The sequence below is a fragment of the Somniosus microcephalus genome, chromosome 29 (genome assembly GCF_052327205.1).
Source record: "Somniosus microcephalus isolate GS21.2 chromosome 29, FLI_Smic_1.0, whole genome shotgun sequence".
NCBI classification, from domain to species: Eukaryota; Metazoa; Chordata; class Chondrichthyes; order Squaliformes; family Somniosidae; genus Somniosus; species Somniosus microcephalus.
The window spans coordinates 15,714,298-15,739,258 of record NC_141015.1 but is presented as its reverse complement, the minus strand read 5'-3'; positions in this window follow the sequence as shown (position 1 = coordinate 15,739,258).

The following is a 24,961-nucleotide window of genomic DNA, read 5'->3' as shown; positions in this document are numbered from 1 at the left end:
TTCAATGTGATTACTAGCAACTATTCTAATGGGCATAACGCATAAGGACTTGTTTTCATAGTTCCTTTTTAAACACAAACTCATTCTGGCTTTGATAGGAAGGAGCAGCCAGAGGCCACGGTGATGAAATGTTCCGGGGCAATTGGCCATGTTGGCTGTTGGGAGTGCAGGGAAGTGCGGAAAATTGGACTGAGGTAACAGCAGGTAAATCAGAGCCTGCTCCAGGCTCCAGCTACCTCGGCCCAGGGTGTCGACTCATTCTGATTTTGGATTTCAACCTCAGGACGCCCAAAAGTGCTTTACAGCCATCGAAGGTCACTGTTGTAATGTAGGAAACACTGCAATCTGCGCACAGCAAGGTCCCACAAACAGCAATCTGATAATGACCAGATAATCCATTTTTAGGTGTGGGTTGAGGGATAAATATTGGCCAGAACACTAGGGAGAACTCCCCTGCTTTTCATCAAATAGTGCCATGGAATCTGTTTCATCTGCAGCACTCCCCCGGTACTGCACGGGAGTGTCACGTGCTCAAGTCTCTGGAGTGGGGCTTGAACCCAGTGTCCCATTCCTTTATCTGTTTGCTCTCCTCCTTTCTACGAAGGGCCTTGGGATATATCCTATGCCCTAGAAATGCCGGCAGCTGTTGCTGAACACAAGCAATTTGTGTGGCATTGCCTTAATCGACTGACACCATGGCAACATCTCTCTGTTGTGGAATGCAGTCTGTGACATGAAACAGGCCTCTCTCATCAAATCCACTGGTGCGCCCTGCACAGAACCAAGAGTTGAGCTTTCTCTGGGCGTGATTCCTGTACTGCGCCTGGCGGTTGTAGGTTGTGATCCCAATGTTGCGCCTGGCGGTTGTGGGTTGTAATCCCAATGTTGTGCCTGGCGGTTGTAGGTTGTGATCCCAATGTTGTGCCTGGCGGTTGTAGGTTGTGATCCCAATGTTGTGCCTGGCGGTTGTAGGTTGTGATCCCAATGTTGCGCCTGTCGGTTGTAGGTTGTGATCCCAATGTTGCGCCTGGCGGTTGTAGGTTGTAATCCCAATGTTGCGCCTGGCAGTTGAGGGATGTGATCCCAATGTTGCGCCTGGCGGTTGTGGGATGTGATCCCAATGTTGTGCCTGGCGGTTGAGGGATGTGATCCCAATGTTGCGCCTGGTGGTTGTAGGTTGTAATCCCAATGTTGCGCCTGGCGGTTGAGGGATGTGATCCCAATGTTGCGCCTGGTGGTTGTAGGTTGTAATCCCAATGTTGTGCCTGGCGGTTGTGGGTTGTAATCCCAATGTTGCGCCTGGCGGTTGTAGGTTGTAATCCCAATGTTGCGCCTGGCGGTTGTAGGTTGTAATCCCAATGTTGCGCCTGGCGGTTGAGGGATGTGATCCCAATGTTGCGCCTGGCGGTTGTGGGTTGTGATCCCAATGTTGCGCCTGGCGGTTGTAGGTTGTGATCCCAATGTTGCGCCTGGCGGTTGTAGGTTGTAATCCCAATGTTGTGCCTGGCGGTTGTGGGTTGTGATCCCAATGTTGCGCCTGGCGGTTGTAGGTTGTAATCCCAATGTTGTGCCTGGTGGTTGAGGGATGTGATCCCAATGTTGTGCCTGGCGGTTGTAGGTTGTAATCCCAATGTTGCGCCTGGCGGTTGTGGGTTGTAATCCCAATGTTGCGCCTGGCGGTTGTAGGTTGTAATCCCAATGTTGCGCCTGGCGGTTGTAGGTTGTAATCCCAATGTTGTGCCTGGCGGTTGTAGGTTGTAATCCCAATGTTGTGCCTGGCGGTTGTAGGTTGTGATCCCAATGTTGCGCCTGGCGGTTGTAGGTTGTAATCCCAATGTTGTGCCTGGCGGTTGTAGGTTGTGATCCCAATGTTGCGCCTGGCGGTTGTAGGTTGTGATCCCAATGTTGCGCCTGGCGGTTGTAGGTTGTAATCCCAATGTTGTGCCTGGCGGTTGTAGGTTGTAATCCCAATGTTGCGCCTGGCGGTTGAGGGATGTGATCCCAATGTTGCGCCTGGCGGTTGTGGGTTGTGATCCCAATGTTGTGCCTGGCGGTTGTAGGTTGTGATCCCAATGTTGCGCCTGGCGGTTGTAGGTTGTAATCCCAATGTTGTGCCTGGCGGTTGTAGGTTGTAATCCCAATGTTGCGCCTGGCGGTTGAGGGATGTGATCCCAATGTTGCGCCTGGCGGTTGTGGGTTGTGATCCCAATGTTGCGCCTGTCGGTTGTAGGTTGTAATCCCAATGTTGCGCCTGGTGGTTGTAGGTTGTAATCCCAATGTTGCGCCTGGCAGTTGAGGGATGTGATCCCAATGTTGCGCCTGGTGGTTGTAGGTTGTAATCCCAATGTTGCGCCTGGCGGTTGAGGGATGTGATCCCAATGTTGCGCCTGGTGGTTGTAGGTTGTAATCCCAATGTTGCACCTGGCGGTTGAGGGATGTGATCCCAATGTTGCACCTGGCGGTTGAGGGATGTGATCCCAATGTTGCGCCTGGCGGTTGAGGGATGTGATCCCAATGTTGCACCTGGCGGTTGAGGGATGTGATCCCAATGTTGCGCCTGGCGTTTGAGGGATGTGATCCCAATGTTGCGCCTGGTGGTTGAGGGATGTGATCCCAATGTTGCACCTGGCGGTTGAGGGATGTGATCCCAATGTTGCGCCTGGTGGTTGAGGGATGTGATCCCAATGTTGCGCCTGGCGGTTGTAGGTTGTAATCCCAATGTTGCGCCTGGCGGTTGTAGGTTGTAATCCCAATGTTGCGCCTGGCGGTTGAGGGATGTGATCCCAATGTTGCGCCTGGCGGTTGAGGGATGTGATCCCAATGTTGCGCCTGGCGGTTGAGGGATGTGATCCCAATGTTGCACCTGGTGGTTGAGGGATGTGATCCCAATGTTGTGCCTGGTGGTTGAGGGATGTGATCCCAATGTTGTGCCTGGCGGTTGTGGGTTGTAATCCCAATGTTGCGCCTGGCGGTTGTGGGTTGTAATCCCAATGTTGCGCCTGGCGGTTGTAGGTTGTAATCCCAATGTTGCGCCTGGTGGTTGTAGGTTGTAATCCCAATGTTGTGCCTGGCGGTTGTAGGTTGTGATCCCAATGTTGTGCCTGGCGGTTGTAGGTTGTGATCCCAATGTTGTGCCTGGCGGTTGTAGGTTGTGATCCCAATGTTGTGCCTGGCGGTTGTAGGTTGTGATCCCAATGTTGTGCCTGGCGGTTGTAGGTTGTGATCCCAATGTTGTGCCTGGCGGTTGTAGGTTGTGATCCCAATGTTGTGCCTGGCGGTTGTAGGTTGTAATCCCAATGTTGTGCCTGGCGGTTGTAGGTTGTGATCCCAATGTTGTGCCTGGCGGTTGTAGGTTGTGATCCCAATGTTGCGCCTGGCGGTTGTGGGTTGTGATCCCAATGTTGCGCCTGTCGGTTGTAGGTTGTAATCCCAATGTTGCACCTGGCGGCTGAGGAATGTGATCCCAATGTTGTGCCTGGCGGTTGTGGGTTGTAATCCCAATGTTGCACCTGGCGGTTGTGGGTTGTAATCCCAATGTTGCACCTGGCGGTTGTGGGTTGTAATCCCAATGTTGCACCTGGCGGTTGTGGGTTGTAATCCCAATGTTGCACCTGGCGGTTGTGGGTTGTGATCCCAATGTTGCACCTGTCGGTTGTAGGTTGTGATCCCAATGTTGCACCTGGCGGCTGAGGGATGTGATCCCAATGTTGTGCCTGGCAGTTGAGGGATGTGATCCCAATGTTGTGCCTGGTGGTTGTGGGTTGTAATCCCAATGTTGCACCTGGCGGTTGTGGGTTGTAATCCCAATGTTGCACCTGTCGGTTGTAGGTTGTGATCCCAATGTTGCACCTGGCGGCTGAGGGATGTGATCCCAATGTTGCGCCTGGCGGTTGTGGGATGTGATCCCAATGTTGTGCCTGGCGGTTGAGGGATGTGATCCCAATGTTGTGCCTGGTGGTTGAGGGATGTGATCCCAATGTTGTGCCTGTCGGTTGAGGGATGTGATCCCAATGTTGTGCCTGGTGGTTGGGGGATGTGATCCCAATGTTGTGCCTGGTGGTTGAGGGATGTGATCCCAATGTTGTGCCTGGTGGTTGAGGGATGTGATCCCAATGTTGTGCCTGTCGGTTGAGGGATGTGATCCCAATGTTGTGCCTGGTGGTTGGGGGATGTGATCCCAATGTTGCGCCTGGTGGTTGAGGGTTGTGATCCCAATGTTGCGCCTGGCGGTTGAGGGATGTGATCCCAATGTTGTGCCTGGTGGTTGAGGGATGTGATCCCAATGTTGTGCCTGTCGGTTGAGGGATGTGATCCCAATGTTGCGCCTGGCGGTTGAGGGATGTGATCCCAATGTTGCGCCTGGCGGTTGAGGGATGTGGTCCCAATGTTGCGCCTGGCAGTTGGGGGATGTGATCCCAATGTTGCGCCTGGCGGTTGAGGGAGGTGGTCCCAATGTTGCACCTGGTGGTTGAGGGATGTGGTCCCAATGTTGCGCCTGGCGGTTGAGGGAGGTGGTGCCTGCACTGTGCCTGAGGAGTGGCAGCAGTGGGAATGCCTCAAAAGGAGAGTTGAATTGAAGGAAAACAGGAATCAAAAACCAGTGGCCATAGAGCACAGGGTTCAGTTTGCCAGCTGTCAGAGTTCAAGTTTCAGGAACATGGCAACCTGTCATTAAGCGACGGAGATGCTCAAGGAACAGTGGCAGGCCTCCGATCACCTGGTGCAGAGTGAATCCGGCGCCGTGCTGGAAAAGATCATGGGAAATTTGCAGTGGGGACTGCTCTGAGACAATTAACAGTGTTTACGGAACTAAGGAGGCCAGTGCACACACAAAGCTCAAAATCAACTAACTCTTGCTCCCGCTGAATCGAGGGTTCAGCACCCAGCGCACTGAGACCGGTCTGCAGGCCACGTGCCCTGTTGGTGAGAAGCCGCGCCCTGACTTGTGCACTGGCCCAGACAACCTACCTCCAGGCCGTTGTTTTACACCTTGACATGAATCTTGTCATTCATGTGGAAATGACTTATGAAATAATACTGGGCGGCCTGCTGGTGGCGCTGTCCAGGGAGAGTATAAATACTCGGGCATGGGCCCAGCTTGCTCAGGACATTCTTAAACAGGAACTAGTGAAGGACACAACTAGATCCCCATGTTGAAAACCAGTTGATTAAAGCCTTGTTTAATACTCAGACCAAGTGCCTAGTAGTTTGCTTACATCACACCTATTAGGTGTGAGTATCAGTACTTAAACACTCCGCTACTTATATAACACATTGGGGCTGGACCTACTCTCTCCGGCCCAGCCAAGGGGCGATTGGTGCGGAGTGTGGGTCCCAGAGCTCCACTTCCTCTCAGCCCTAATTAGCACGAGGGAGGAGTACCGGACACACATGGAAACACTGGGGAGAGAGCTACTGGCCACAGCTCTGAGGAGAGGTGGAGGTCTGGCTGCTTCCTGGGCCTGAAAGGCAGCATTAATCATAAAGAAAGAAGAAAACGTACATTTATACAGCGCCTTTCATGACCTCAGGACGTCCCAAAACATTTTACAGCCAATGAAGTACTTTTGAATTGCAGTCACTGTTGTAATGTAGGAAACGCGGCAACCAATTTGCACACAGCAAGCTCCCACAAACAGCAATGTGATAATGACCAAATAATCTGTTTTAGCGATGTTGGTTGAGGGATAAATATTGGCCAAGACACCGGGGATAACTCCCCTGCTCTTCTTCAAATAGCGCTATGGGATCTTTTACATTCACCAGAGAGGGCCTCGGTTTAACGTCTCATCCAAAAGTCAGCACCTCCGACAGTGCAGCACTCCCTCAGCACTGCACTGGGAGTGTCAGCCTATGTTTTCGTGCATCAAGTCTCTGGGACTTGAACCCACAACATTCTAACTCAGAGGCAAGAATCCTACCTGCTAAGCCATGTCTAAAGGGGCTGATAAGCGGGTAGCACCATGGTGCCAAGTAATAGTTGAAGGGACAAGGAAGACAAGGGTGGGCATGAAGAGTGATTTTGCAGAAATAGGAAGGGGGTGCTGGATCGACAGCGAGGCTTCTTTTATATTGGTGTAGAAGAAAGGATGTACTTGCCATAGAGTGAGTGCAGCGAAGGTTCACCAGACTGATTCCTGGGATGGCAGGACTGCCGTATGAGGAGAGATTGGGTCGACTAGGCCTGTATTCACTAGAGTTTAGAAGAATGAGAGGAGATCTCATTGAAACATATAAAATTCTGACAGGGCTAGACAGACTGGATGCAGGGAGGATGTTTCCCCTGGCTGGGGGGTCTAGATCGAGGGGTTACAGTCTCAGGCTATGGGGTAGGACATTTAGGACTGAGATGAGGAGAAATTTCTTCACTCAGAGGGTGGTGAACCTGTGGAATTCTCTACCACAGAAGGCTGTGGAGGCCAAGTCACTGAATATATTTAAGAAAGAGACAGATAGATTTCTAGACACAAAAGGCATCAAGGGGCATGGGGAGAGAGCGGGAATATGGTATTGAGATAGAGGATCAGCCATGATCATATTGAATGGCTGAGCAGGCTCGAAGGGCCGAATGGCCGACTCCTGCTCCTATTTTTCTATGTTTCTATCTTCAGCCGCCATTAAGGGGCATGTGGTTATTGCTTCTCACCTACCTCCAAAGAAGGCCTATTGCAAAATGGAGGGAGTGGCACCGCACGGAGCACAGCCTCCAGCACTGAGCTCATCATCGCAACTTTACACAACAAAACCATTGTTCCAAAGAACTTTCTTGTCTGTACCAGCCTGTCCCTTAAGCCAGAGAGCGCCTAAATGGCAGTGCAGGAATCGGGAGCACCAGGTCTTTTGAGGGCAGTCTGCATCTAGCGCCATTACAGGAAATCCTGCTCAATGCCATCTAATGTCCGTCCGCGGGTATCCTCTCCAAGCATGGACAGCAGGAAAAGCCGTAGAGGAAGTTTGGGCGCAGTGCAGAATGGGAGCAAGAATTAGAGCCCAGGGGGATAAATTGGGTGGTGCCCCTTTTGGGTGCTAATTTTAGCGCCCCGAAAAAGTTAGCGCCCCTCCACCGTAAATTCAGTAGTAGCGCCCAAGCAGGAGGCGGGGCCTACTGGAAGCGTCGACCTCCTGCTTGGGGCGTTACTACTGAAGTTTGCGGTGCTATGTGCAACAGTGGCGCCGCGTCATTGTAGGCCTCCCACCCCTGATTAAAGGGGAGGAGCCTAGCACTATGTGCACCGAGGCCCTGCCAGTCCAGCGGGGAGCGGGGTGCCGTGAAAACAGCCCGGCACTCAAGAGGAGTACCGGGCTGAGCGATCGCGACCGGCACCCGAATAAAAAGGAGAAGGGGGAAGGCGGCCAAAATAAAAATGGCCGCCCGACACCTGCCCCTTTAAGTTGCGCCGTCGCTGCTGCAAAAATACCCACCTGACCCTGTCGGACATACGGTCCGGTGATAGGTCAGGGGGCGCAACTGAAGTTTGCGGCCAGGGCGTTGCGCACAGTGATGAAGCCATCGCCAGCGGCGCAGCACCGCGGGGCGCTATCGGCTAATGCCGCCGCTAACCTCCCACTGAATTTCGCGAGAGGCGTTAATGGCACCGCCCCCAGGCACTAGAGGAATTGTGCCCTGTTAGCGCCCCCCGAGAGAGGCACAAACCAACACAATTTTTCCCCCATGTTTTGAGGCGCAAAGCAGAGGAAACGCGGCCCTATCACGCATTACATGGTTCTGCACATTCCTGTCAAAATTGGCTGAGTGGCAATAAACAACAGCAGGTTAGATCACCCCACACACATATATGTACATGGAAAGAGAGAAAGAAAGATAGATAGATAGATCACGACATCTGATTTTTAGGTGATAGTTGAGGGATAAATATTGGCCAGGACACTGGGCAAACTCCCCTGCTCTTCTTCGAAATAGTGCCGTGGGATCTTCTACATCCACCTTAGCGAGCAGACGGGGCTTCGATTTAACGTCTCATCTGAAAGACGGATCATCCGAAAGGGAGCTTGCTACCATTACAGAGTAGTGATGAGCGGACAGTACCAAAAACAAGAATCCTTGATGTAATTATTGACTTTACCTTCTCTGTACTGAACCAATCAATTTCCAGGCCACTTTCCAATTCTGTCCCAATCAGCTGCAGTGACTATCGCTGTACGTGTTTTACACATGGAGTTAATGGGCTGGATTTTCTCAATGGAGACAAGTTGGAGGCGGGACTGCTGCTTGTTGGGTCAATGACCCGGCTCCATCATCTTCTGGCCAACCAGAGGGATTTTCCCCTGATTGACCTTGTTAAACCCGCGCTGTGGGCTCAGCAGGCCAATTAGGGTGCAGTCACTGACAGAGCATGTCGTGTCATCTGTCAAGACTTCTTGAAAGAAGAAATGTCAACGTTTGACAACTCTGTGAAGCTGTCAAACACTGACATTCTGTATAGTTTGATGAGTCCTTGTGTTCAGGACTCATCAAACCTTTCAACTTTGTAGGAAGCAGATGGCTGTTGGGTCGGAGGATCCAACAGCCAGTCTGTGAAATCTACAAGGAAGATGTCGGGTCTCCCGATCCAGGGTGGATGAAGGCTGTAGGCAGAAAACAAGGTAAGTCAACATTTTTTAACACTTAGCACTCACCTCACATACTTACCACTCCACACTTGCACTCATCACTCACCTCTACATCTTACTTTCCTCTGACCCCCGCAGGCCTCCTTCACGTCTCCTCCAACCCAACGGGGTTCTCCGAGGTCGGGAAGCCTTCACCTGAGAAGGTAAAATGGTACGAATCCTTTTTTCTGCCTGTTAACTCCCTGTCAACAGGCAGTTAAAAGGATTTAATTCCTTTCCCACCTCCAGGAGACAGGACCCGAAGCAACACATCTTCCCGTCTCCTGGCAAAAGGGCACGGAGGCGGGATGGGAGCAGTTTTGCCATCCGCCCCCACTTTCTGCTACTTTACCGGCAGCCCCGCCTCCATGCCCGCCTCCTCGGGGCTGAGAAAATCCAGCCCAATGTCTCTCTATCAGCGATGTGGACAACATCTGTTATGATGGCAGCGAACAGGGTCCTGAGTGAAGCTCAAGTAATTTCCAGATGGATTGAACCATTGGTTCCTTCTTCACCCCATCACCCCGAACCCTCTGACCTACACTGGCTCCCGATCCCCCATCGCATCAAATTTAAAATGATCATCCTCGGGATTAAATCCCTTCCTAGCCTCACCCCTCCCTATCTCTGTAGCCTCCTCCAACCTGTAGAAGTGCATCAGCATAGATATATATATCCACACATATTAGTATAAAATAAGCACACATACTCTCTTATATTAAAATGGAGTCTGGAACTGTTTCAACAGGCCAAAATGGCTTCACACAGTATAACATAAGGGGAAACGGGCAGGCCCATATTAGGAAACGGTTTAAGGAAGAGGATGTGACTCCTTTGTAGCTTGCAGGCTAGACAGTTCCATAAACAAGATAAGCTTAACAGAACAAAAGCATGATAAACCAAAGGACATGTACTGTAAACATTCGTATGAATGTCCAGAACCAAAGTGAGAGACAAACCGTCTCCATTGTATAAAATTAATTAACTTTATCTAAAGGTATTCCTGCATCATGACTTTTGATTATCTATGGGCTAACCTTATCTTAAGACACCGAGGCTCTGCTGACCCTTTAGTCATCTTCTTGTTGACCTTAAACATTTCTTACTCATCTCTTCCTTAATGTTATTTAGTTGTGTCTCAATACCATACCATGTGATAAAAGGTTTTGATCTTTGTGTATAAAAAGAGGTGCTTTTGTCCATGTATTCGGAGAAGTCATGATAGCCTTTGCCTACGTGAAGCTCCCCTTGCTAGCAAGTAGATTAAATAAAGTCTGCCTTTGACGATCACTTTGTTTCACAGAGTCTTATTGAACAGTCGAAACTTCGACAAACCCTACAACTCCCCTTCCCCAAATTCTCCGTTCCTCTGACTCCGGTCTCTTGTGCTTTCCCTTCCCTTTGGCTCACCATTGGCGGCTGTGCCTTCCTCTGCCCAGGCCCCACGCTCTGGAATTCCCTCCCTATACCGCTCTACCTCGCCACCTCCCTCTCCTCCTATAAGAACATAAGAACATGAGAAGTAGGAGCAGGAGTAGGCCATACGGCCCCTCGGGCCTGCTCCGCCATTCAATAGGATCATGACTGATCCGAACCTAGACTCACGCCCACTTCCCTGCCTGCTCCCCGTAACCCCTAATTCCCTTATCTGCTAGGAAACTGTTTATCTCCGTTTTAAATTTATTTAATGTTGCAGCTTCCACAGCTCTCTGAGGTATCAAATTCCATAGATTTACTACCCTCTGAGTGAAGAAGTTTCTCCTCATCTCAGTTTTGAAAGGGCAGCCCCTTATTCTAAGATTATGCCCCCTAGTTCTAGTCTCACCCATCAATGGAAACATCCTCACCGCATCCACCCGATCAAGCCCCCTCACAATCTTATATGTTTCGATAAGATCGCCTCTCATTCTTCTGAACTCCAATGAGTAGAGGCCCAACCTACTCAAACTTTCCTCATACGTCAACCCCCTCATCTCCGGAATCAACCGAGTGAACCTTCTCTGAACCGCCTCGAGAGCAAGTATATCTTTTCTTAAATATGGAAACCAAAACTGCACGCAGTATTCCAGGTGTGGCCTCACCAATACCCTGTATAACTGTAGCAAGACTTCCCTGTTTTTATACTCCATCCCCCTTGCAATAAAAGCCAAGATTCCATTGGCCTTCCTGATCACCTGCTGCACCTGCACACTAACTTTTTGTGTTTCATGCACCAGGATCCCCAGATCCCTTTGTACTGCACGACTCTCATTAAAATCCACCTCTTTGACCAAGCTTTAGCTCACCCCTTGTAAGATCTCCTAGTTTGGCTTGGCGTCCATTTTATTTCCTTACACCTCTGTGAATTGTCTCAGGATGTTTTTCTCTGTTAAAGGTGCTGTATAATTGCAAGTTGTCACTGTTCAGTCAATAGGACATTGTAGTGTTAGTACCGTAAAACTGGTCAATACCAGAATGAATGGAGTTGTGGGTAAATAATGAAAGGTGCAACATTCAGATACAAGTCTGGTTCCATGGATGTTGCTGTTGGGTTTAGGATGCTCACTATCCTTCCCTTATGATACAAGCACTTGGACTCGAGATAGTGAGATGCCTGACTAATAACCTTTATCAATAAACACAATAATACAACCCATTACATGCAGTGCTCATGAGATTGGTATCAATAATACTCACGCACACAGAACTCATCGGGGGTCCTCCAGACCAATCACGCTAGCCTCATGCAACACTAAGTACAGTTCCTAAAGTGCAGTACCAGTATATGGTTAATCACTTTAGACAAGTGTGAGGTTAGTGCATAATTGCATCTCTACTACGTACGGTTAGTGCGTAAGTACCCATGGCTAATACATTATCGCATCAATGGGTGCATGGACCCCTTCCCCCTTACACGCGCATGCTCACTAGCGTTACTGTCTGTTTATTGTACACCGGACATTTTCCGTCCATGAGTGACTATGCCTGTCCCTGATAGCCTTCACTTCCTTATCTTCTCTTAGATATGTATTACAGAGTGCCCCATTCTCTCTTCACACTCCCTCCCGGTTCCCAGGCATGCTGGCACTAGTCCAGCAACTAAAATACCGCACTCGCATCACCCCACACCCAACTACAGGTCCCTGCATCTGGAGAGTGATGAAATCCCATTTAACCCTTACTACTTCTCTAACCTAATCCTCTACATGATACCAGCTGCTCTACCTGGTTTACTAACACTCACAGTTGTTTGTCTTGACTTATCTAATGTTATTCGACAGCATGGTGTAAAATAGCAGATTGACAGTTACTATGCTGACAAGCTGTAGCATAACTGCAAGATGTAAAAATTACATTCCTGTCCCTTGTTCTGGTGCAGTCAAGTGCGGATACCGGGAAAAGGCGCAGAGGTAATTTGGGTGCATTGCAGAATGGGAGCAAAGAACTAGAGCCAATAGTCCCTCTGCATCTCACCCTGTTTTTTCGACATTCTTTGTGAAGCATCAAGGTAACTCACGAGCAGTTCAGAAGGTTGCCTGAGTCCTGGGATTGCATTCCTGGTTGTTGACTCAAAGGCTAGCCTCATATTCTATACCGCTGTCTCCTAAATCCCGAAATAGGAAGCCCCTCGTCAAGTTCAAAGATGCCAGCTGGCATTGGGGGAAAAGGATGGTGAATTATCCTTCTCACACTAACTTCAGTACTGTAACCACACTATGCCACAATATGTCTCAGCTGTGAGAACAGTGAGCAGAGTGACAAACAGTAGCTGTGCCGATGTACGTCTGTTAATAAGGTAATTACAGTGTGAGCATCAATATTGGTCAGTCCCATCCCGGAGGTAATTTAGTTTAAATGTATTTCAATTCATGACCTTGTGAGGTTTGACAGTAAACGTTCTGACTACCAGTGTTTAAGAAACTCCTACACAACTTCAGGCATTTAACAGAATACACTATGGTCATTCATATATCAATTGATTGGTATCATTTTCTCTCCCCGCCTTAATCTTGGAACCATCTTCCCCCATCTCCTCTTTAATTCCTCCTGCAAACAACATTCCATTGCCTGACATTGCAACCTGCTGCCATATGTCTGTTGCCCCATCCCTGGTCACCCAGGGTTCCATTGGAGACACTCTCTGTGCAGATACACACAACAAAATCATAAACTCCTTTATAAGAACACAAATACTCACAAACTGCCATGTTCCCTAGATTACGACAGTGACTACACTTCAAAAGGACTTCATTGGCTGTAAAGTGCGTTGGAATGTCCTGAGGTCACGAAAGGCGCTATAGAAATGCAAGGCTTTCTTTTGAAGATCAGGTATAGAGTGGATGAAGAAAGAAAGACATGATTCTATTTCTGTAGAATTCCCTATCTCTGTAACCTCCTTCAGCCCTACAACCCTCCGAGATCTCTGCGCTCCTCCAATTCTGGCCTCTTGAGCATCCCTGATTTTAATCACCAACCTACCTGTCGCAGATGCATCTGTCCATGACAGCATTGGTAGCAGTGACCACCGCACAGTCATTGGAGACGAAGTCCCGACTTCACACTGAGGACACTCTCCATCGTGTTGTGTGGCACTACCACCGTGCTAAATGGGATAGATCCAGAACAGATCTAGCAGCTCAAAACTGGGCATCCATGAGGCTCAGTGGGCCATCAGCAGCAGCAGAATTGTATTCCACCACAATCTGTAACTTCATGGCCCAGTATATCCCTCACTCTACCATTACCACCAAGCCAGGGGACCAACCCTGGTTCAACAAGGAGTGTAGAAGAGCCTGCCAGGAGCAGCACCAGGCGTACCTAAAAATGAGATGCCAACCTGGGGAAGCTGCAACACAGGACTACATGCATGCTAAAAAGCGGAAGCAGCATGCTATAGACAGGGCTAAGCGATCCCACAATCAACAGGTCAGATCAAAGCTCTGCAGTCCTGCCACATCCAGTCATAAATGGTGGTGGACCATTAAAATACTAACGTGAGGAGGAGGCTCCAAGAATATCCCCATCCTCAATGATGGTGGAGCCCAGCACGTGAGTGCAAAAGACAAGGCTGAAGCGTTTGCAACCAACTTCAGCCAGAAGTGCCGAGTGGATGATCCATATCGGCCTACTCCCGAGGTCCCCACCATCACAAAAGCCAGTCTTCAGCCAATTCGATTCACTTAACGCGATATCAAAAAATGGCTGAGCGCACTGGATACAGCAAAGGCTCTGGGTCCCGACAACATCCCAGCTATCATGCTGAAGACTTGTGCTCCAGAACTAGCCATGCCTCTAGCCAAGCTGTTCCAGTACAGCTACAACACTGACATCTATCCGACAATGTGGAAAACTGCCCAGGTATGTCCTGTCCACAAAAAGCAGGACAAACCCAACCTGGCCAATTACTGCCCCATCAGTCTACTCTCAATCATCAGCAAAATGATGGAAGGTGTCATCGACAGTGCTATCAAGCGGCACTTACTCACCAATAACCTGCTCACTGATGCCCAGTTTGGATTCTGCCAGGACCACTCAGCTCCCGACCTCATTACAGCCTTGGTCCAAACATGGACAAAGGAGCTGAATTCCAGAGGTGAGGTGAGAGTGGCTGCCCTCGACATCAAGGCAGCATTTGACCGAGCCTGGCATCAAGGAACCCTAATAAAACTGAAGTCAATGGGAATCAGGGGGAAACACTCCACTGGCTGGAGTCATACCTAGCACAAAGGAAGATGGTTGTGGTGGTTGAAGGTCAATCATCACAGCCCCAGGACATCACTGCAGGAGTTCCTCAGGGCAGTGTCCTAGGTCCAACCATCTTCAGCTGCTTCATCAATGACCTTCCCTCTAATATAAGGTCAGAAATGGGGATGTTTGCTGATGACTGCACATTGTTTAATGCCATTCACAACTCCTTAGATAATGAAGCAGTCCATGCAACAAGACCTGGACGATGCTCAGGCTTGGGCTGATAAGTGGCAGGTAACATTCATGCCACAGAAGTGCCAGGTGATGACTATCTCCAACAAGCGAGAGTCTAACCACCTCCCCTTGATATTCAATGGCATTACCATCGCCGAATCCCCCACTATCAACATCCTGGGGGTCACCATTAACCAGAAACTTAACTGGACAAGCCACATAAGTACTGTGGCAACAAGAGCAGGTCAGAAGCTGGGTATTCTGTGGTGAGTGTCTCATTTCCTGACTCCCCAAAGCCTTTCCACCATCTACAAGGCACAAGTAAGGAGTGTGCTGGAAAACTCTCCCCTTGCCTGGATGAGTGCAGCTCCAACAACACTCAAGAAGCTCGACACCATCCAGGACAAAGCAGCCCGCTTGATTGGCACCTCACCCACCACCTTCAACATTCACTCCCTCCACCACCGGCGTACCGAGGCTGCAGTGTGTACCATCTACAAGATGCACTGCAGCAACTCGCCAAGGCTTCTTCGGCAGCACCTCCCAAACCTCTTCCACCTAGAAGGACAAGGGCAGCAGGTGTATGGGAACACCACCACCTCCAAGTTCCCCTCCATGTCACACACCATCCTGACTTAGAAGTATATCGCCGATCGTTCATCGTCGCTGGGTCAAAATCCTGGAACTCCCTAACAGCACTCTGGGAGTACCTTCACCACACGGACTGCAGCGCTTCAAGAAGGTGGCTCACCACCACCTTCTCAAGGGCAACTAGGGATGGGCAATAAATGCTGGCCTTGCCAGCGACGCCCACATCCCATAAGCAAATTTTAAAAAATCACCATTGGTGGCCGTGCCTTCAGCTGCCGAGGCCCTCAGCTCTGGAATTGCCTCCCTAAACCTCTCTGTCTCTCTCTCCCACTTTAAAACCCATCTCTTTGAACAAGCTTTTGGTCATCTGTCCTAATATCTCTTTATGTGGTTCGGTGTCAAATTTTGTTTTGTGATGATCCTGTGAAGAACTTTGGGATGTTTTACTACATTAAAGGTGCTATATAAATGCAAGTTGTTGTTGTTCTTTAAAAGAGCTGTGATATATTGTGTGCATACCTCTCAAAAGCATCTTCCTTAGTGATGCGCTTCCTGCTCACACTGCACTTCCTGTGTCAATGGGAAGCAGTCACAAAACATGGAATGTGCCTAATCACACTGGATGGTACCCAGGCTAACAGTTCTATCAAGGACATCACGTTCAGTGGCCTGAATATGTTCTCATGTCACAATAACAGCCCAGTAGGATCAGAACCAACCAACAGGCAGCAGTATCTAACTAAGGCAATTAAAGGACGTGTCATTACAAAGGCCAGTGCAGCTGTAGACAAGGACTGTTCCAGTCTGAATCTTCTGATTGCATTCCTTCAAGCAGCAGCTGTGACCTGCTTTGTGGTCATAATCGCTGATTACCTGGTGTTCCTTTGATCTGCCTGGGTCTAAGTCAGTAATTATTTCCTGTTTGCACAGCTGCCTGGTAATAGAAGCCAACATTTCAGCCTTCCGGACTCAATATCGAGTTCAACAATTTCAGATCATAACCTCGGCCCCTATTACATTTTTACTTATAGTTTTTATCCACCCCTTTGTTTTGGTTTTTCCCTCCCCCCCACTTTCCTTTTTTTTCTCTCTCCCACATGGCAGCTGTCTCCCATTCTGCCAGAACATTTCACACCTAATCTAGAGCCGCCTTTTGTCTCCACCAGTCCTATCACCATCTCGTCTCGTTTTGAACACCTCTTAATGTCTCTTCACTTCTTTTGTTCTCTCCCAGCCCTGCCCTTCGATCTATTTCATTTCCTTTCCAGTTTTGAAAAAGGGTTTCGACCCGAAACGTCGACTCTAATTTCTCTCCACGGATGTTGCCTGGCCTGCTGAGTTTTTCCAGCATTTTCTGTTGTTATTTCCAACATTTCTTTTGTTTGTTTCAGGATGTGGGCAATGCTGGCAATGTCACAATTATTGTGCGTTCCTTGTTGCCCGGAGAAGGTAGCCTTTGATGGTAGAAGTTTGGAACTCTCTTCCGCAAACGGCAATTGATGCTGGGTCAATTGTTAACTTTAAATCTGAGATTGATAGATTTTTGTTAACCAAAGGTATTAAGGGATATGGACCAAAGGCTAGTATATGGAGTTGGGTCACAGATCAGCCATGATCTCATTGAATGGCGCAACATGCTCGAGATAGTATAGAATATTAACTACACTGCAAAACTGCACATGGAATGTCCATGTACCATGTATATATCAGCTGTGGTTCAGTGGTAGCACTCTTGCCTCTGAGTCAGAATGTCGTGAGTTCAGGTTCCAGACCAAAGACTTGAGCACTCCAGTGTAGTATTGAGGAAGTACTGCCCTGTCGGTGGTGCTTGTAGTGTATGTAACCTGTACTACCTTAAGAGGATACCTTAAGGTGATGGACTACTTTTTGATGGCTCCTGTACATTGTAGTACCGGTGGTGACCACACCGGTATATAAACCCTGCGGAGCAAAGTGTATCTCAGTTCAGCCCTGACCCTCAATCACTAAAGACCTGTTTACTTACTTCTGTAGTCTGTGTCCTGTTATTCAGCATAACTACATTTGAAAACACAGACTCAACAGTGGCGACGAGTCTGATCTTACCTAGCGGCAGTTTTGCATCAAAGGAAGCTTCGTCCTCTGAAACAGGCGTCGAACAAGGGCATCCGCCCTCAACATCCTGCTGGGCACTGCATCGCACAGGAGGCCATCGGGAACCCGGGTTGGTTTCTGGCCACGAAGTCAAGCATCAGTGATCATCCCTTCGACGACAGCGGCGGGTAAGCCCGATCGAGCGGCACGGGGGGGAGAAGTCGGCCGAGTTGTCAGTGAGAGAAGGGGAGGGAAACGACGAAAAGGGCGGAGAACACGACCGCAGCCAGTGTCAGGGGCCGGACTGCAATCGGGGCAGAGACGCGCAGCAGCCAGACAAGCGTTTATGACCACAAGGACCGCGGGAGCGGCGGGGAACAAGAGCAGCAGCACAGGGGAAAATAAAGGACCGCTGGGAGGCGTGAATGGCAACAGCGCGGGAAATGCCATTTTGAGTCGGTGGGGGAAGAAGACATGCGCGGGGAAAATCCGCCAAGCGTGGGAAAAGCCGCCAAGCGCGGGAAAAGCTGCCATCTTGAAAATAAAATAAATAAAAAAATAAATAATAATAATATCCGAAGGGAGAGGAGAAACTCAACAAGGATGCCAAAAACGGGTAACATCACTGCTTTTGATAACGATGTGGAAGATTGGGCCACTTATGTGGAACGCATCGAAGTTTACTGTACAACTAACGAGGTACCGGATGATAAGAAAGCACTAACCCTATTAAACTCGATGGGTGCGAAGACGTACGGGTTATTAAGGAACCTTGTAACACCAGACAAACCGGTAGGGAAGAGTTTCGCGGATATTGTTACTATCCTGCAAGAGCATTTAAACCCCACGCCGCTGCTGATAGCGGAACGATTTAAATTCTACAAAAGAATTCAACTTAAAGAAGAAAGCAACGCTGAATTCCTAACCGAACTGCGCAAGTTATCAAAGTACTGCCAGTTCGGTACAGGACTAGCAGACGCACTGAGAGATAAGTTTGTGTGTGGGCTCCTAAGGGAAGGAACCCAGAAGCGACTGCTAGAGGAAAAGGACCTTACGCTGGACAAAGCTTTCAGCATTGCAGCATCGCACGAGGCAGCAGCACGAGGCGCTGCAGAGATACAGCAAAGGCCATTGGAATTCAGCACCAATGAAATAGCATTGGGCGCAGTAAAGTGCTATCGTTGCGGAAGGACAACGCATGACCAGAACCAGTGCTGGTTCAAAGATAAAGAATGCAGGCAATGTGGCAAACTTGGTCACATAGCGAGAGTATGCCGGTCAGGAAAGAAGACCAGCAGCAAAAAGTCACCGCAGGAGAAGTACAAAAAAGTACACAAGGTGACAGAGAACAGTTCGGATGAACAGAAGATGGATTCAGACTCCAGCAGTAAGGAACTGGGTTGTCTAAAAATACATAATGTGGGTAACACAGCAGACCACCAAACTATCTGGGTCATGCTCCGGATAGCAGGAGTCCAAGTGAAGATGGAATTGGACAATGGATCGGCATTAACGGTCATGAATAAGCAAGATTACAAAAGGTTATTCTCGCACATTCCCCTGAGGGATACGGAGATTGTATTGAAAACATACACGGGGCAAATAGTATACCCCAAAGGAAAGATAAAAGTGAATGTGGTCTACAATGGTAAAGAAAGTCAGAAAATGGACTTGTATGTGTTACCTGATGGAGGTCCGCCACTACTGGGACGGGAATGGATCCGGAGAATAAATGTGGACTGGCATTCCATACAAGCACTGACTGTAGATGCCTGTAAGGAGGACGACGTCAAACCTAAACGACTGTCCAAAATATTAGACGATGCTAAGGAGGTGTTCCAACAGGGACTGGGAACACTGAAAGGAATTACGGCAAACATCAAGGTTGAAGAACATGCAAACCCAAAATTTTTCAAAGCCAGACCGGTACCTTATGCGATACGACCTGCTGTGGAAGCAGAGCTGGAAGGGCTAGAATGTTCAGGGGTACTGTCCAAGGTGGACTGGAGCGAATGGGCCACACCCATTGTTCCTGTCATGAAGCGTTCGTTGAGCAACAAGCCGGGGGAACCTGGGAAGGTTTGCATCTGTGGTGATTTCAAGATCACTGTTAATCCGGTTCTTCACACGGTGCAATATCCGCTTCCGCGGATTGAAGATATCTTCGCTTCGCTGTCTGGCAGGAAACACTTCACCAAGATAGACCTGGCGCAGGCATACCTACAGATGGAAGTTGATGAAGCGTCACGCCAGTATCTCACGATCAACACACATAAGGGCTTATATCGGTATAATAGACTGGTTTTTGGAGTGGCATCGGCTCCAGCGATTTGGCAAAGGGCCATGGAGCAGGTCTTGCAGGGAATCCCAGGCACACAATGCTACCTGGACGACATCCTGATTACAGGAGATAACGATAAGGATCACCTCGCGAATTTGGAGCAGGTGCTCATCAGATTGAAAGAATATGGGCTCAGAGTTAATCGCCAGAAATGTGAGTTCTTTCAAAAGCGAATCTCGTACTGCGGCCACGTCATTGACCAGGAGGGGCTCCATAAGTCACCTGACAAGATCGAAGCTGTTGTAAAAGCTCCTGCACCGGAAAATGTATCCCAGTTGAGGTCGTTCCTCGGGTTGGTTAACTATTACCACAAGTTTCTTCCAAATTTATCCACGGTGTTACACCCGCTAAATACTCTTTTGCAAATGGGAATACCATGGAAGTGGAGCGATGATTGTAAGCGGGCTTTTCGAAAGAGCAAGGCACTGATCACCTCTAAGGAAGTGTTGGCTCACTTTAACCCAACACTGCCTATTCGCTTAGCTTGTGATGCTTCTCCATATGGTATCAGGGCAGTGCTCTCGCATAAGTTTCCAGATGGCTTGGAAAGGCCAGTCGTTTTCACATCCAGATCATTGACCTCCGCTGAGCGCAACTATGCTCAGATAGATAGGGAGGCTCTCAGCCTTGTGTGGGGAGTTAAGAAATTTAACCATTACCTGCAAGGCCAAAAGTTTACGCTGCTGACAGATCACCAGCCGTTGGTTTCCATTTTCAACCCTAAGAAGGGTGTTCCGGTAATGACGGCGCAGAGGCTTCAGAGATGGTCCCTTTTCCTAGGGGCACATCAATATGATATTGAATTCAAAGGTACAAAGCAACATGGTAATGCTGATGGGCTGTCGTGCCTGCCACTGCCTACAGAGGAAGAAGCACCTGCAGTTGACCCTGTCGAGATATTTCACTCGACCATCATCGAATGCTTACCAGTCACCAATGCGGGTATTGAGAGAGAGACCCGAAATGACCCGACACTGTCTCAGGTCTACGACTTGACAGTGAAGGGATGGCCAGCACATGGCGAACCACTGTTACCAGCATTCTCAACCAGACGAGAACAGCTGTCCGTATGTCAAGGAACATTGATGTATGGAACAAGGGTGATTATTCCTCCTAAATTAAGGGAGAGAGTCCTGAAAGAATTGCACGAAGGTCATCTGGGGGGAGTCAAGATGAAAAGCCTTGCTAGGGCTTATGTGTGGTATCGACAAACAAATAGAGGATCTGACTAAAAGCTGCTCACGGTGCCAAAAAGTTCAAAATGCACCTCCAATTGCACCGCTGCATCCGTGGGAATGGCCTTCAACCCCATGGCAACGTGTGCATATCGACTTTGCAGGTCCATTCATGGATTCCATGTTTTTGATAGCAGTAGACGCACATTCTAAATGGCCAGAAGTGATTAAGATGTCGACCACTACTTCTGAGAAGACAATCGCAGTTCTAAGAACCATATTTGCAAGGAATGGGTTGCCGGAGCAAATATGCTCAGACAACGGACCACAGTTCGTGTCAGAAGAATTCCAGAAATTCATGAAAAAGAATGGGGTGAAACACTATACATCTGCCCCATATCATCCGGCTACAAATGGGTTGGCCGAGAGATTTGTACAAACGTTCAAAAAGGCAATAAAGGCCATGAGTGAAGACCATATTCCACTACAACACAAGGTGGACAATTTCCTGATGGCATATCAAAACGCCACGCATGCAGTGACAAATCAAAGCCCCGCCATAATGTTCTATAACAGAAGGTTGCGGTCCCGGTTGGATTTGCTAAAACCCAATGTGCGAAGGGAAGTCGAAAACAAGCAATTCCAGCATGTAAATAACAAGGCCACTCGTAATTTTGAAATAGGACAACCAGTGTTGGCCAGGGACTATAGGGATGATAAATGGCAATCTGGAACAATTCGTGCATGACAAGGACCCTTGATGTACACGGTAGACGTTGGAGAGAACGTAATACGACGTCATGCTGACCAACTGGTGGAATCGAGAACAAGGGTCGACCCCATGTCTACGGCAGAGACACCAGTTGAAGAACTTATTGAGCCTGTAGCACCTACCTCAGACTCGAACGTATTGGATGATGTTAAATCCATAGGAGATCAAGTGGATGAGTCACCCTAGCAACGAGAACCAGAGACCCCTGAAAGGCGTTATCCGGCCCGGATCAGGAGGCCTCCTCAGAGACTGAATCTTTGAACAGTTTTTGTGTGTAAATTGTACATATGTTATCCATGTAATGTTTAATTTGGGGTGTACACTGTTAAGCTAAAAGGGGAGGAATTGTAGTGTATGTAACCTGTACTACCTTAAGAGGATACCTTAAGGTGATGGACTACTTTTTGATGGCTCCTGTACATTGTAGTACCGGTGGTAACCACACCGGTATATAAGCCCTGCGGAGCAAAGTGTATCTCAGTTCAGCCCTGAACCTCAATCACTAAAGACCTGTTTAATTACTTCTGTAGTTGGTGTCCTGTTATTCAGCATAACTACATTTGAAAACACAGACTCAACAGTGCTGTCTTTCGGAAGAGACGTTAAACCGAGGCCCCGGCTGCCCTCTAAGGTGGATGTTAAAGATACCCCGGGCTAAGTGGCCCACTCCTGCTCCTATGTTTGCACAGCAAGCTCCCACAAACAGCAATGATCATCTGTTTTAGTGATGTTGATTGAGGGATAAATGTTGGTCAGGACACCGGGGAGAACTCCCCTGCTCTTCTTCAAATGGTGACGGGGATCTTTAACATCCACCTCAGATGGTTTAACGTCTCTTCCGAAAGACAGCACCTCTGACAGAGCAGTACTTCCTCAATACTACACTGGAGTGCTCAAGCCTTTGGACTGGGAAATGAACTCACGACATTCTGACTCAGAGGCAAGAGTGCTACCACTGAACCACAGCTGATATATACATGGTACATGGACATTCCATTGTGCAGTTTTGCAGTGTAGTTAATATTCTATATGGCGTTCTATGATAGACACATCGATGCCTCCAGCTGTTGTATGCTCCATTCTATATTTTGTGACAGACACAGTCACCTGGACATTAATGTGCCCGAACAGACCGCTGCCCGCTCACTGTAGAACTCGTTTGATGTTCAACCTACGGGAGTCGATAGGATGAAGATGGGACAAGTTCCATAACAGGTGGACAGTCCGCTCACCCCTTCACATCCCTGCACTGGCAGAGAAGTCGGAAATGACCCCCAGAAAATGTTCAGAGCGGCTGCGAGCTCAGAACACAACCGAGGAAGAGGACGCAACAAACAGCGAGCGCAATGGGGCTGTTTGTGTGCGCGTGCGGGGGAGGCCTTGCCCATCAGCCGCGCTTATCGAGAAATCGCGGGCGCAATGCCCATGAAAGCTTGCTGGCGATTTCCCGCGACGTGCGACTGGCGGGCAGGGCTGCCCGCGGTACTTGGAAAATCAGCGCTAATACATTCCAAAACAGAAGCACGTCTTGCGGGCTAGCTTTCTCCAGGACACAATGCTGGTGGTGGCACATTTCTTCTTGGAAACGGAGCCTACAAGTCAAATAACATCACGCTTTTATAGAATGAATAGAATCTGTTTGGTTTGCTGTTGCGTGAACGACGATTAAAGTTTTAGTGTCACGGATGATTGGATTATTACTTGATTACTAACTGCAGTCAAAGGCAAACCACCCACAGCTTCCATGTTGGATCTTTCCCAATCCATATGGGCCAACATCCTTTGGCCGAGAATTGAAAAAAAAAGGAGAATAATATTGCTCACGTTGACAGAGAAATGGTAATCAAACGCATTTCAACAGGATTGAAATGACATCGCCAAGCAGCTTCTGGAGATTAAGAAGAAGATAATTTTAGGAACAGCAAAAGAAGATTAGTCCAACAAATCTGGCTTTCATTCATCAACCCTACCCTCTCCTGGGAAGCTGGCACTGAAATTCGCTCTCTTCCTGTATTCTTTCAAGCAACTGTTTAATTCCCTTGAAAAGAGCGCATAGATTTAACTGCTGTAAGAAAGGAAGACCTTGCCTTTACATAGAGCCTTTCATGACCTCAGTGCACCTCACAACCAATTAATTCCTTTTTGAAGTGTGGTCACTGTTGTAATGTAGGGAAACGCGGCAGCCAATTTGCGCTCAGCAAGCTCCCGCCTGCGAGTACAAGCTCAATAAATTGCCCCGCAGCCCTCAACCAATCAAGTGCTTCGTTCTCCAGAAAGAATGATCACTTGAATCCACTTGTCGGGGTAAATTCCATGATCCCTATCTCCCATTGGGAAGCCATGCAAGAATGGAATGTAGGTTGGGGACTGTTGAGTCTGAGTGTCCCAGATATGCTTATTCTAAATCACTGGACACAGACAACAAGAATAACTTAAACAGGTCTTTACTAATCGAAGGTCAGGGCTGAACTGCTTAGCAAATTACTACACAGAGTTTATATACCGGTGTGGTCACCACCGGTACTACAATATACAGTAGCCAAGAGAAAGTAGTCCATCTCTTAAGGTAGTCTCTTAAGGTGGTACAGGTTACATACACCACAATTCCTCCCTTTTTAGCTTAACAGTGTACATCCCAATTTAAACATAACATGGATAACATATATACAACTTCATGCAAAACTGTTCAAAGATTCAGTCTCTGAGGAGGCCTCCTGATCCGAGTTGGATAACGCCTTTCAGGGGTCTCTGATTCTCGTTGCTGGGGTGACTCATCTAGTTGATCTCTTATGGATTGGACATCATCAGATACATTGGCGTCTGAGGTAGATGCTTCAGGTTCACTAACTTCTTCCACTGGTGTCTCTGTCGTAGTCATGGGTTCGACCCTTGTTCTCGATTCTACAAGTTGGTCAGCATGACGTCGTATTACGTTTTCACCAATATCTACCGTGTACATCAGGGGTCCTTGTCTGGCACGAATTGTTCCAGATTGCCATTTCTCATTCTTATAGTCCCGGGCTAACACTGGTTGTCCTATTTCGAAACTCCGAGTGGTCTTGTTATTTATATGCTGGAACTGTTTGTTTTCGACTTCCCTCCGCACATTTGGTTTTAACAAGTCCAACCTGGACCGCAACCTCCTGTTATAGAACATCATGGCAGGGCTTTGATTTGTCACTGCATGAGTGGCGTTTCGATATGCCATTCGGAAATTGTCCACCTTGTGTTGTAGTGGAATCTGGTCTTCGCTCATGGCCTTTATCGCCTTTTTGAACGTTTGTACAAATCTCTCGGCCAACCCATTTGTAGCCGGATGATATGGGGCAGAGGTATAATGTTTCACCCCATTCTTCTTCATGAATTTCTGGAATTCTTCTGACACGAACTGCGGTCCGTTGTCTGAACATATTTGTTCTGGCAATCCATTTCTTGCGAATATCGTTCTTAGAACTGCGATCGTCTTTTCCGAGGTAGTGGTCGCCATCTTAATCACTT